At 46.6% G+C, this 14,267-nt stretch overlaps 1 long non-coding RNA gene across 1 annotated transcript; it reads left to right on the top strand.

The window, feature by feature from the left end:
* Positions 1-11,634: 11,634 nt before the first annotated feature.
* LOC125437607 lies at positions 11,635-12,350 on the top strand. The gene is made up of 3 exons (XR_007245241.1): positions 11,635-11,734; positions 12,053-12,121; positions 12,228-12,350. It is a non-coding gene; the product is annotated as an uncharacterized LOC125437607 (long non-coding RNA).
* Positions 12,351-14,267: the final 1,917 nt, after the last annotated feature.

Genomic DNA, 14,267 nt, shown 5'->3' with positions numbered 1-14,267 from the left:
TCAAATTGTGGGATTCAATACCAGAAGACATAGGGATGGCCACCATTGCAGACAGCTTGAAGGGACTAGACACATTTATGATACAGCTTCATTTCTGTGCAACACTTAAATGTAGGGTGGTGGTGGTGATGACACTATTTTGGAAGATGTGGAACTGTATCAGTGTAGTTACAGCTGCTGCTTGGGATAGTGTTTTGTTTTCTGTTTAGCTGTTGGAAGAATCTAAGTTGAAGATTGCAATTAACGTTGTACTGATGCTATGCCAGCATTATCAGCTGCCAGAATAGTGGGGCCACAGGATCGTACTGTCCAATTGCCAAAAGTTCATTCAGCCACAGAAGGCTAAATTAAAGTCATCCACTCCTTATGCATCTGAAAAGCACCTAAATGCAGCCTAACCATTAGCAGATATATTTCTTCTAGAACTGTTGATGTTCAAGGTCCTATCCTTTAAACGTTTTATTCTACAACTGCTCCGTTAAAGATAGAGTTGTATTATTCCACTTTAAGTAGCCAGAGGACTACAACTCAAAAACACAATTCAAGTAACAAATTGTTCACTGTTAAAATATTCAAATCTCATTAAAGACTAGCTTAATAAATATGCCTGTCAGTGTGACTTTCCTTAGCTTTTTTTATATAATTAATTGCAAAACTGGGGGAGGGGGGTATTTTAAAAACTCATATTATTAGGAGATAAACTGTTTTCCAAAGGTTCTGCACTGCCCCTGAGGGTTGTAATGTAAACGTGTGGTGAAATCGTGGAACTCTCAATATTGGGTTGGTGCAGAGACTACTGCAGTGCCTGTGGAAGGCTTATCCTCTCCCATCTGTTTATATTATCCATATGGTCTTATATGTGCAGATGATATCATGCATCGGGGCTGTTATCATGGCAAACTATTAGCAAATAATAGACAACCAGCTTGGTGTAGTGGTTAAGGTGTCGGACTGGGACCTGTCAGACAGGTTCAGATCCCCACTTATGTCATGGAAGTTTGCTGGGTGACCTTGGGCCAGTCACACACTCTCAGCCACGACTCTGACAAGTAGTCGGACGGGAGATCTCCACAGAATACCAGGATTGTGAGCCAGGTGGCAAACCACCAAATGTCTCTTGCCTTAAAACCCCTATGAGGTTACCATAACTCAGCTGTGACCTGATGGCAAAAAATGAAAAAAATTAAAAACCGAAAGAAACAATTCCATTTTTAATTGGATGCTTGTGTCCAGTCCTTATGGGATTATCCGTCCCTTTGTGCCCAGTTCTTATGGGGTTATCCTTTCCTGGTTTTGGTCCTGATCACAAGCCCCTGATACCTGATGGTAGTTTAGGCCACACTGAATTTGCTGGGCATGGTGATGAGCCCAGCAGCTCAAAGGGTGCTGAAAACATGGGTGTGTTGCTAATGATGGTCCCACATGGAGCCAGACACCATAATGTCAAATGCAATCTTCCAGCTCTTGGTGAACTAGCCCATAACCCTTCAAAATATGGCAGCTGCCCAACAGAAGAAAAAAAAAGGATGCACACAGAAAAGACCCCCATATTATTTTTCTAAGTATCCAGCTCCAATGAGCAGTCTGGACAGGATTTTGCCAGCAGATCTCTATACGAGTGACATGGACAGGAATCTTGCAGAATCCTTTTTTTCTTTCCAATAAAAGACAGATCTAGGAATTCGTTCTGCGGAAGCCTGTACACTCCCAAGCTGCTTGGAGATGAGGTTGAATTTTCAAATGACTTCATTGTAGATTTTATATTGTTATTTCGTACATTGTTATCTAATTTTGCAATTCCACGTTATTACATTATATTTTTATGTCACATAAGATAAATTAAACAAATAATAATAATAATAATAATAATAATAATAATAATAATAATAATAATAATAATAATGTTTCACGACGTGGTTCTGCAATTTTGTTGTCCTGTTTATTGCCTGTATTATATTAACTTTTTAGCGTGTGCTCCAATTCTATAATCTAGTTTTGTAGTATTGTTGGTGGTATCTATTATACTCTTCTTTAGCATTTTTAATTAAGTATTCTGCCTTGAGTCTCAGCAGGAAGGGTGTACTATAAATGAAGTAAATAAATTAATGCATTCCTCACTAACCCATGGATTCTCAGGGCTGCAACTTCTTGATCAGCAACTAGCCTCTGAGGAGGGGCCAAGGTTGATTAGACACTCAGACCACTTTTTCTTCAGGCATTCCTACATAGCTGATGCCTAAATTCCATGTTCTGGATTACTATAGATCCATATAAATCCACTCAAGAGCTCAAACCTGCTAACACCAGGTGTCTAGTGAAGCAGGGATCCAGATCTAATTGGCAGGAGGTAGGCTGCTTTGAGCCCTAATTCACCTTCCGCTTTCTCTATAAGAGGATTCCTACCCTTGCACCATCTTTTCAACAAGTTGATGTGAAAAACCCATAAAGTCTTCCTTTATTCAAGGTGTCTGAGATCTCAGTCATCAGGGCCAATCATTTAGGAGACTTCATTTGTCTTTGTGAGCAGATCATTTGCTTGGCTCCTGCTGAAGGCAAAAGAAGCAAGGTCCATTGCTCTGGGGGAAACTTACATGATCTGACTTTCCAGTTATAATATAGTTTTAATGTGTCCTGGGCCCTCCTCTCATTCAATCAATCTATTTGTTCCCACTGACTATACATACATCCATGACTGGTGTGGAGGGGAGAAGACTGAATCTGCAGTAAAAGGAGGAAATCAGCAAGAACATCCTCTTCCCTCCACAAATGGACATACCATTTCACAGGCATAAAGGATGTTATAATGATGGAAGAACACTACTGAACCCAATGAGATTAGGAGAATATGAAGTCACGAGAGTGATTCTGTTTCAGCTTGGTCCAAGACTGGTAAATCCTCTCCCATAACTGCTGTACTCCCACCCTTACAATTAACCTACTATCTTTCCCTTGGCAGCCTTATTCATTTCTAAAACAGTATATGTCAGCCTCCCCCAAGCTCTTTCACAGTCACTTGAAAAACAGCCAGGCAGCCTGAAGTAGTCAATGTGGCCCAAGGCAACAAAGGGAGTAGCTTTTCATGGCAAATACATCTCCAACAGGAATGCTCTATTTTTCTTCCTTTCCCAAACCAAAGATTCACTGAGCACAGTGTATCATACTATGACGAAACACAGGTCACTTAAACACAGCAAATGTTGCAGGCAGGATAAAGGAACCCATTTTTCCATTTTCGCTTTCACATGCATCTGTGCAAGCAGCGATTGGAGCCCATGGAAACAATCCAAGTTGCTGTCGCATCTTTGCACAGAGACGTGTATTTTTTAATCACTTCCCACACATGCGTAGCTACGCAGGCATGCACAAATGAACCCCAAAAGCCATGCCAATGTCCCCTGATATATCATCTGCACCTGTGTAGCTATGCAGATGCAAACTGCAAAAAAAAATAAAGGAAAAGGGATGCAAATAAAGCATCTCCTGCCTGGCCAATAACACAATGGACTGCAACCCAGGATTTTTGAAAAGACTTGCTTGTTTAGTGATTTAAAAAAAAACAGAGTTGGGGGAAATAACATGGGGCAGACTCATTTTGTGGGTTGAACCTCTGCAAAGCCCCCCCCCCATTTGGGTTATTTAGCATCCTATGCCCGTGTTCATTGGCCCATGTGGAAGGGACCCTACATTCACATCGAAACAGAACTTAATTTCCCTTTTAAATTCTGTCAGTTCTCTTAATTTTCCTCCTGTGGAATTGACTTCCCTTTTTAGTCTTGAAACTAACTGAAAATATATTAACCATTGAATATTTTATCTTCATCAGTCATTCTTAGCCTGGATTTAATTTTACCTTGATCATCTATCATATCTTGATATGTTATACAATGAGTATCTTTCATCACATTTTTATCATAATATGCTTCAACAGGTGACATTAATGGAGACATCAGAGGACTAATTCTCTTTCTTGTTGTATCCCATATTTTTAATAGTCCATCTCTGATGATCTGATTATCCTTTAGATCATTGAGGGGGGGGGGGTCCCTTAACTGTTTTTTTTCTATCCACAATTGATTATGTAGGCCTACTTCAAGATCTGTGATTTCTAATTTTATTAATATCTGGTCCAAAATCATGATCCAGTCTGCAATTCAAGCTAAACCTGCTGCTTGGTTTAGTGGTTAACAGCAGGTGGATTCTAATCTGGAGAACTGGGTTTGATTCCCCACTCGTCCACCTGAGTAGCAGAGGCTTATCTGGTGAACTTCCACATTCCTGCTGGGTGACCTTGGGCTAGTCACAGCTTTTCAGAACTCTCTCAGCCCCACCTGCCTTACAAGATGTCTGTTGTGGGAAGGGAAAGGAGCTTGTAAGCCATCTTGAGTCTCCTTACAGGAGAGAAAGGTGGGATATAAATCCAAACTCTTCTTGGTAATAAAATTTAATGTTGGGTACTCCTAATCCTCTATTCCTTTTCCTGTCTTGTAGAACTTTAAATCTGATTTATAACTTTCCACCTTTCAGATAAATTTATTGCTTTTTGCCATTCTGTATTATTAAATGGAAGCAAAACTTCGAGGAAGAGATACTTTTCACACAATGGGCATCTTTATGGACAAAACAAATAAAATTCACTGTCTGCCAAACTTTGAGAGAAAAACTGGTATAAGATGTTCTATCACTTGTACATTACTCCAAAAGAAATTGAGACAATGAACAAGAATTACAAAGGGGAATGCTGGAAATGAAATGAAGTTTACCATATGAGGTGGACATGTAAAAAAAAGTATTTAAAAAGTATTGGAAAGAGATACATGGAGACAAAAAAAATTGATGTGGAATCCAAGACTATGCTACCAGGCGTATTACCAAATAATCTTTCAAGAAATTTTGAGGAACTGTTTTGATAGTTGATCATGGTGGCCCATTCTACAGAACACAAATAAAAAGAACCATTTTGGGGGTTTTTTGTCCGGACAAATAAAGGGCTTCACCCAAAAAATGTTCTTTAATTCATCTCCCCCCGCCCACTGTTAGAGCTCTCACTTCCATTTTGTGAGTAGCTCACACATGGCACTTTTTGCCACTTCAGGATTCTCTGTGCCGCTTGCAGTTTGCAGAAAGTTCCCACAGAGGTTTCCTCTGCTTGCAGCTCATCCGCCCACAATTTCCACAGAAAAAGTTCACAAATAACATTAGCTTTCACTGCCAATTTGGCATGTGACTTTTTCCTCTCTTTTTTTGTCTTCAGGGAGGTGTCTTCAAAGCTACGAAGACATGGTATGTGAATCGGCAATTTGCACATATTTCAAGTCTTCATAGCTCCAAAGACACCTCCCTCAAACAAAAAAAGGGGGGGAAACAACAAGGGTGCTGAATCAGCAGTGAAAACTAACTTTATTCGTGTACTTTTTAGACAGAAATTGTGGGCGGATGAACTGCAAGCAGAGGAAACCTTCTGCAAATGATGGGTGGCACAGAGAATCCTGCAGCAGCAGAAAATGGAGGGCGCGAGCTGCAGCAAAAATGAAACTCAGAGCTCCTAAAAAGTAGGGGAATAAAATGTTTCCTGCTCTCCCCACAGCAGGCAGGAAATGTTTTCATAACAGCTTCAAGGGGAAAGTCACTAGCTTAGCATTTTTGAAATAAAATGATTGGAGGAAAAATAAAATGTCTTCCAAACATATTTGGGGGGGGGGGGCGAATGCAGAATTCCACCCCAAAACACTTTAACACCTTGAAGACATTTTATTTGTATTGTGTGGAATGGGCCAGCAGCTAGAGTGGCACTTGCAACAAATTGGAAAATGAAAGAATGCCCTAGCCTAGAGAATTGTGAATATAAATCAAGGGAGTGCACAACAATGGGCAGCATTAGAACTTGGTCAATAAAAGATCTAATCCAGAATTTCAAGATAAATGGAATACTTCTCACATTATTCATAAACATAAAAGAAACAATGAAATGTAAATAGTGGCCCTGTTAAATCTCTGAACAGCAAGATTGTATTGAGACCAAATTTTGTGAAGAGGCTCCCCTTTTAAACACCTACAGTGAAACATCTACATTTATGAAATTACTCAGCATCCAGCAGTTCTTAAAATCTGGGCCCTGTATTGATGTGGAATTGGAGGACCAAACTGTTCAGGAAATCTGTTTTGAAGTACCCAATAAATATACAAACATGTGATCTATTTGAAGGGTAGCAACATTAAAAAGAACTGAAATTAAAGGAACAGATGCACAGAGAGCTGGAATTAGCTGATGTTAAAAATTAAGTAAAGGCAAGTAAGGAGGGAGAAAAAGAGAACTGCAGGATCCAGACATGACTGTAAGAAGAAAATGTGAACCCAGCCACCACTAATGTCAGCCTCTCAGAGTACACACCTGTTCTTTCCACCCACCCCTGCTGAGAATATGAAAAAACCAATTTCAAAAGACTGCTGTGAATGTGGAAATTACAGGCCCATCCATCACCGTTATTCCCTCTATAGAAACTGCTGAAAAGGGAACAAAATAAATGCAATAAACTTTTTTTTTTAATTTTATGAAAAGATACATTTTCTATAGACTCAGGCTGTGTGCTGAAGTTAAAGTGGCCCAAGCAAGTTATGTTTCAATGTCATGGGGCTTGCATGGAGGGGCGGAATATATGTTATATATCACGATAAACTGTCCTGAATGCATGTTACAAAATAACCCTTGCAGTCTGTCCTGTAGTGAAGACCATATGACCAGGGGAATCCGCCTTATACTGAGTCAGACCATTGATCTATCAAGGTCAGTGCTGTCTGTTTTGACTGGATGGCTCTTCAAGGTCCCCAGTCGAAGTCTTTTGCATCAATACTGCCTTCTCTGACTAGCGACAGCTCTCTGAGGTCTTATATCACATACTACCTGAACCTTTGTGAACTGGAGATGCCGGGAATTAACACCGAAACACCTTCTGCCTGGAAAACAGATGTTCTATCACTGAACCAGAGCCTCTCCTGAATCAAGCACACAGAGCAGTCACATCATTCCAACGAACAGCTGAAAATCCTCTTCAGATTATTTGAGAGCAAGATACAGTTCCTGATAAAGAAGGGCCCTTTCCCCACTTTCCTTAAGCCCCGCGCTACTCTCCTAAAGTAGCGCAGGGTTCAGCTGCCCTCCCCACTTCAGGGGCGGCGAGAACGCAGCAGCCCCGAAGCTGCTTCTCTCGCGCCCCCTCGACGCGAGGAATTTCTGGTGCCTTTTCAAATGGGCGGGGTCGTGGGGAAGCCGGGGCACGCGCCGGGAATTGCCCGCAGCAACCCTCGGGCAAAGGTGAGTGGGGAAAGGGCCAAGAAGAGGCTTAAACATTGGTATTATTAGTAGTAGTAGTATACATCAGTGTTTCCCAACCTTTTTGAGGTCAGGGTACCCTTGACCTCACTCTTCATATCTCACGGTACCCCTACCGCCACCCTCCACCTTCCCCTCCCATTGCCCCTGCTTGCCACACCCCCACCTTCCCCTCCCAGGGTGAAGGGAAGCACTGGGGGTGGGGGTGGCTGCTGACCTTGTGGCAGGCCCTGCCCCATGGGCCAGCTCCATGTCCTTGCTGGCACCGGTGGGAGACACCACAAAATTGGGGGGAGGGGCGGTAGTGTTGCCGCGGTACCCCTGGGACATGCTCACGGCACCCCAAGGTACCACGGAACCCTGGTTGAGAATGGCTGGTATACATATTAGCATGTGAAATCTATAACTTGAAAAACTAGATAGCAAGCCCTGGCCCCAGCGTGGAATGCTGTGTTGAACGAGACCAGGGCCTGGCAGGATTTATTACAAATATGCAGGGCTTGTAAGATGGAGCTGTTCTGCCAGGCCCAGGGTTGAGGACAGCAACAGTTTCCATTCCTACTGGCCTCCTCGCCCTTAACACTTCCTTTCCCTCCCCTTTCATTTTCCTTCCTCCAACATGATGGGTGATGATTATACTTAAGGGTATATTTAAGGGTGCCAAAGTATGTTATGGAAATTATGAGATTTTACCAGATTATATAAACTTTCATAATGTTGGTTGTCCTATAATGTTGTTCTTCATTGTAAGCCACCCTGAGCCATGTTGGGGAAGGGTGGCACAGAAGACCTATACATACATGCATGCATGCATGCATACACGCATACAGCTTCCTTAGATCCTGAGATACTCAGGAGAAAGGCCGTCATACAAATATTTTAAACAATAAAAAAGATTATGAGTCATGAAAGAAAAAAAATCTGTTTTTAGACTATATCATGGTAATAGGCTTACTGTCTCAAAAAGTGGCACCCCAGAACACAAAAGAAAAGTACCCCATCCAGATCTGTTCATAATAAACCTGAGAACTATTTCTCAACAGGCCCTTGCCAAGTGTTTTTAACAAGAACAGTGAAGACCTTAAGCAAACCCTTACTCTGGGGACCTGTTAAACCTCAGCTTCTGTTCTAAGACAGCACACAAGCTCCCAAGGCATCTCTAGTATGGAGCATGTGCAAACTTCAAAAAGAAGATTTTCTTCAAAATATATATGTGCGAAAGGAGGAAACAATTTATGTGGATGCATTTCTCCTCTACTTGGTTAGCATGAAATTAGCCAGCACATCCAAGAGTCTAATATGAGACCAACTGCACGTAATTAAGCAACTGCCCAGCTGAAGCATCTCTTGTCATGTGATGCATCTGTATTGGCAGGTCAGCTCCATGATCCCCTCAGAGAGATTTCTTCACAGTCTGTCCCATAACCTGAACGAACATCTATGGCTCCATGGTCCTGAGCCAATAGGAGCCTGGCAGGTCATTGCTTCTGGGTCCCTAATACCTGCTCCAGGTGAAAAGAAAATCTTATTAACATTTAAATTGATAATCTCACAAGAAAAGACAGACTAGAATGAATCCACAACTTGCTCACTGAGTGTGACAGACAGGATTCAGGAGCAGGAAATTAAACACACACATAGACAGGACTGGCTGCTTTGCTGGCTCTCCCAATGAAGTCTGCTACTTTCAAAATCACAGCAGCCTTGTCAAGCAGCAGGTCAGGGTTATCAGACTATCATCTGATTGAATAGGAGCACAGAAAGGGAAAGCAAAGAACCGCACTGTAGGGCCCTGATGCAGTATAATCTAATTCCCAAGAAATTTCAGAAGGAGGGCAAAATATCCCTGTGAGCAGAATGCAAATACACCATACGTGTAAGGAGGGGTGGCAATATATAGGCATTTTCCCCCTTTCCTTAGGAAAGGAATTGAAAATAAAACGGCCAATGTTGTAATGCCCTTGTAGAAAGTGATGGTGCAGCCTCATTTGAAATACTGTGTTCAGTTCTGGTCACAGTATCTCTAAAAGGACACTGCAGAACTAGAAAAAGTACAATGGAGAGCAACTAGAGTTGCAGTCTCCAGATGGGCCTGGGGACTTCCTGCAATGACAGCTCATCTCCAGAGTACAATCAATTCCCTTGGAGAAAATGGATGCTTTGAAGAGTGGACTCTATGACACTGTACGCCACCGAAGTCCCTGTCCTCCCCAGGCTCCATCCCCTAATCCCAGTAGTTTCCCAACTTGGAACTTGCAATCTTATTCCCTTGACTCCCGCTGGTTGCCAGGGAAACCAGGCAACCCTAAGGGCAACCCAAATGATTAGGGGTTGGAGCACCTTCCCTAAGAGGAAAGCTGGGAAGTCTGGGACTTCTCAGTCTACAAAAAAGACAGCTAAGGGGAGACATGACAGGTTTATAAAATTATGCATGGAGTGGAGATTGTAGACTGGGAGGGTTCTCCATCTCCTATAATACCAGTATTCAGGGGCACTCAGTGAAATTGATTATTAATAGGTACAGGACTGCCAAAATGGCTGGATTGTTTTAAATACACACAACTAATAGCAGAAAATAAGCTCCCACATCAATGCCTGGTATAAGAGCATAACTGTAGCTAAAATATCCACAACCAATTTAAACCAGATGTTCGCTCCTATTGAGCTTCATAATACCAATCTATCTCAATAATGTATAGTCTCTATACTGTGTATTGTCTATTTCCAAAGCCAGCAACTGTTTATACATTAAGAGTCAGCTGAATGACTTTCTGCTGTTGGAAAAAATTCTCCTTCACTTTCTCATTTCTCCAGGGTGAAATCTGACACCAACTTTTGTCACTCCCAGGACTTCTGTAAACTAGAAGCTGAAGCTGAAAGTTAATGAAGCCATAGTTGGAGCAAAAATTAGAGTGGGGGAATGAAGCCAAAGTCAGTGCCAAACACAAAAGGCAACACCAACCACCTTCACAAAGGGAGGAAAAGCCAGAGAACAGTTATCCCGCAATAGGGGGGAAAACAGTAACATGACACAAAACCCCAGGTCCTCCAAAACAAAGTGCTAACTAAATCTATACATGTACAGATGTTGGTGGGGGATGGGTTTTTAATCTTTGAAAACTAATGTGTTTTTAATGTGTGTGTGTATGTATGTAAAAGAGAAAAAATAACAATATATAGATATAACAACATACAACTGAATAAACCTTTGTGGATAAAAATGACAAAACACACACTCTCTCTAAGGCCGTTTCCGCACGGGCGAAATATGACGTCGTGGAAACGGTAAGAACGCCGCTGGGCGTTACGCCTGGCAAGCAGCGCGAATCGCTGTCAGCGCCGTCAGCGGAGAAGCAGCTAAACGGCAGCGAGCGTATTCAAGCAGCTTTAAACCACTCTTTTCCCCATGGCATGACGCCGCGCACAAATGCGAACAGCCGCCATGAAAGAGCGATCCTCAAGCGGCGTGCAAAAAGCGATCTCCGCAGTAGCGGCGGCCATTTGGGAGGGATGAACTGCTCAGCGGCCATGATGGTGAGGATGGCAGCCGCAAGTTGACAGGCTCTCTTCAAAGTGGCATTGAGACTCAGCCCAGCGCGGTAGCGAAGCTGCATGATTGCACAGCTACACCCTCTCGACTCCGAAGGGGGGCGGCGTGAACCGGGCAATGCACGCTTGATTGAGATCATGCATAGCGGGACACAGGGTGGAGCCATGGTCTAAGACACTTCCCTGTAGCCCAATGGGGTGGGGAAAGGTATCTGTCCATCGGTAATCACTTGAGGGCTTTCTGCCATTGGCCAGGAAGTTTGGAGAAACTACCCAGGAGACTCTATTGCAGACGCACATCAGACCCCACAGCATCAGGTGGATTTGGCTGGTGCCTCTGTGTGTTTGGCCACCCCAACAATGCCCAATAACAGGGCACGTGCTGGTGACGCCACCTGGGAGGAGGTAAACCGGAGAGACAGGGAGACCCGTGACCTTTTGGACATATGGGGAGACCCACAGGTGCAGCATTCTCTCGCTACGAGCAAACACAACATACACATCTTTCAGCGGATAGCCCAGCAGATGACAGCTCGGGGCCACCGCCGGACAGCCATTGAGTGCCGCACAAAAACAAAAGCCATGCGGTATGAATTCAAGCGTGTGCAGCAGCATAACCGAGGGACAGGCAATGAGAGAGCCACCTGTCCCTACTTTGAAGAGCTGCAGCGTATACTGAGAGTGGATGTGAGCATTCAGCCTGGGCCAGTGGCAAGAACCACCACACCCTGCCAGCCCCACAGAGGGGCAGAGGGGCAGCACGTCGCCAAACCAGCACCACAGTACAGGAGGACAATCCAGAGGAGGGACCCTCTGCTGCTGCAGGGACCCCTGCACCCAGCAGCCCTGCGGACTCAGGTGAGAGAGGAGGTTTCGCCCTCCACCTTGTTAAACACAAACTGCCATCCCAGAATGGCTGCCTACCCCTCCCTCTCTGTGAATCCATGAACCATGGGAAGCAGAAGCCACACTGAATTCTACTGACTGCTGCTCCCCCGCAGCACAGCTGGCCCAGCTGATAAGTGCAAGTATGTGCAGGGCAACAGGGAGGAATGGGGCATGTCAGGGTCACTGCCAAGGCCACTGGCATGGTGCCAGTCTCTGCCTCACAGAGATGTGGAGCTCCTTCCATCCACCAACCCCCCTTAAATGAAAGTCACTTACTGTGTCCCACAGACATAACTGCCAGCCAAGACACAGACCCTGGTGAAGGACCATGCACACGGCCACCCTCAGTTGTCTCAGGTAAGTGACCACCCCACCTGACTGTAGCTGCAGAGGGGAGGGCTTCCTGTGTGTGCCTCATAGAAGTACAAGGGGCTGAAATGCACTTTGTCCCTCTCTCTGACAGGAGCCACATCAGAGTCACCCACCCTGGGGGAGGATGAAGACCAGCAGGGGGAGGAGCAACAGAGAGATGAGGAGGGAGATGCTGATTATGGGGAAAGGCCACTCAGAAGGCCCCCTCAGCGAGGTAAATCTCCACAGATGTCTGTATGGGTGGGTCCAGGGAAAGGGGGGGGGGAATGCAACCAACAGCCCTCCATTTCTCATCAACAGTCCATGCTAGACGGCAGCAGTCGGAATCACCACCTCCAAGGGAAGAATCCCCAGAGAGGCGACTGGTCCAAAGTGGCTCCGAAGGGGTGCTGTCACGGCAGAGATAGGCCGCGAGTTGCTGGAGCACTGTGCAGCTGAAGCAGAGAACCAGCAGCTTGAGCTCAGGCAGCAGAGCAGGAGTTGCGGCAGGACATTTCTGAGCAGATGCGGCTGGATCGTGAGGCTTTCCTCCTCACAGCAGCCCGCACCCATGAGGCTTACCTCCGCACAGCAGCCCGCACCCACGAGCTCATGGCTGAGCGGACAGAAGTCCTAAGGAGAATGGCAGACCTCAGGCTTCAGCAGCAAGGTGACCATGTGTGTGGGCGTTGCCAAGCAGCACTGCCCCCCCCTTCACCTGAGCTCCTCAGCAGCAGCCACCTCCCGCAGCCCCCATCCCTGTGCGAGGCAGGGAGGGGCCAGCTGGGCCCACCCCAGCCCAGTGGCCACCCACAGCCAGCTCATGGAGGCAAGCCACAGCCACCTCCTGGAGAGCAGCTTGGCCACCTTCCCTGAGCTCGCCCAGGCAGTGAGCTCCTGGAGCCACCCTCCCCAACCCTTGGCCCAAGGGCAAGCTTGAGGCCAAGACCCACTTCTGCAGTGCTCACCCACAGCCAGCTGAAGGAGCCCTCGACCCCCTTCCCCTGAGCTCTTCACTTGCAGCAAAGCCCCTGGGCCGGGCTGCTCCTACACCCCTGTTCATGGCAAGCGAGGCCAGAGGAGGGGCCAGCTGGACCCACTGCTGCCACAGTCCTCACCCACAGCCAGCTGAAGGAGCTTGCTCGACCTCCTTCCCCTGAGCTCCTCACTTGCAGCAAACCCCTGGGCCGGGCTGCTCCTACCACCCCTGTTCATGGCCATGAGGCCAGAGGGAGGGGCCAGCTGGAACCCACTGCTACCACAGTCCTCACCCACAGCCAGCTGAAGGAGCTTGCTCGACCTCCTTCCCCTGAGCTCCCTCACTTGCAGCCCATTCCTGGGTGGGCTGCTCCTGCACCCTGTTCGAGGCAAGCGAGGGCAGAGGAGGGCGGCGGCTGGACCCACTTCTGGCACAGCATTCACCCGCAGCCAGCTGAAGGAGCCTGCTGGACCCCCTTCCCCTGAGCAGGCTGCTCCTGCACCCCCTGTTCGAGGCAAGCGACGCCAGAGGAGGGGACCAGCTGGGAGGGCTTTATCCACTCTGGTTACCCACAGCCAGATGGAGGAGGATGCTGGGGCCCTTTCCCCTGAGCTCTTCACTTGCAGGCAGCCCTTGGAGCTCCCTGCTCCCCCACCCCCCCTGCGAGGCAGGGGAGCCCAGCGGAAGGGGTCCACTAAGAAGCCTTCATGCACTCTGGTCACCCACAGACAGCTGCAGGAGACAGCTCAGCCACCGTCTCCAGAGCTCCACACCTGCAGCTTGTTCCTGGACCCTGCAACACCCCCTCCCCCCATGCGACTCAGGCGGGCTCAGAGGGAGGGAGGCTGAGCCAGCCTCCCTCCTTATGCCCACCCACAGCCAGTTGCAGGAGCCAGCCCAGCCCCCTTGTCCCTGTCCTAGTTACTGGCAGCCAGCTCCTGAGAGCAGCCCCTCCCCAGTGCTTGGCATCAGTAGCCAGTCCCATGAGGTGGCTGGTGCTGCTACCCAAGCTACCCAGGTGACAGAGAGAAACCAAAGGAGGAATGGGCCAGCTCCCACCCAACAAAGCGAGCCGGAGCACCCCACTCACAAGGGGTGGTGTGTGTGGCAAAGGAGCTGATACACGCCGGGAGCCAGGGTGAAAGCGGCAGAGGTGATGGGACAACAATGTGA

The sequence above is a fragment of the Sphaerodactylus townsendi genome, linkage group LG08, assembly GCF_021028975.2.
Source record: "Sphaerodactylus townsendi isolate TG3544 linkage group LG08, MPM_Stown_v2.3, whole genome shotgun sequence".
Taxonomy (NCBI): domain Eukaryota; kingdom Metazoa; phylum Chordata; class Lepidosauria; order Squamata; family Sphaerodactylidae; genus Sphaerodactylus; species Sphaerodactylus townsendi.
Note: the sequence above shows the minus strand (reverse complement) of the source record. Positions and strands in the feature narration are given on the sequence as shown.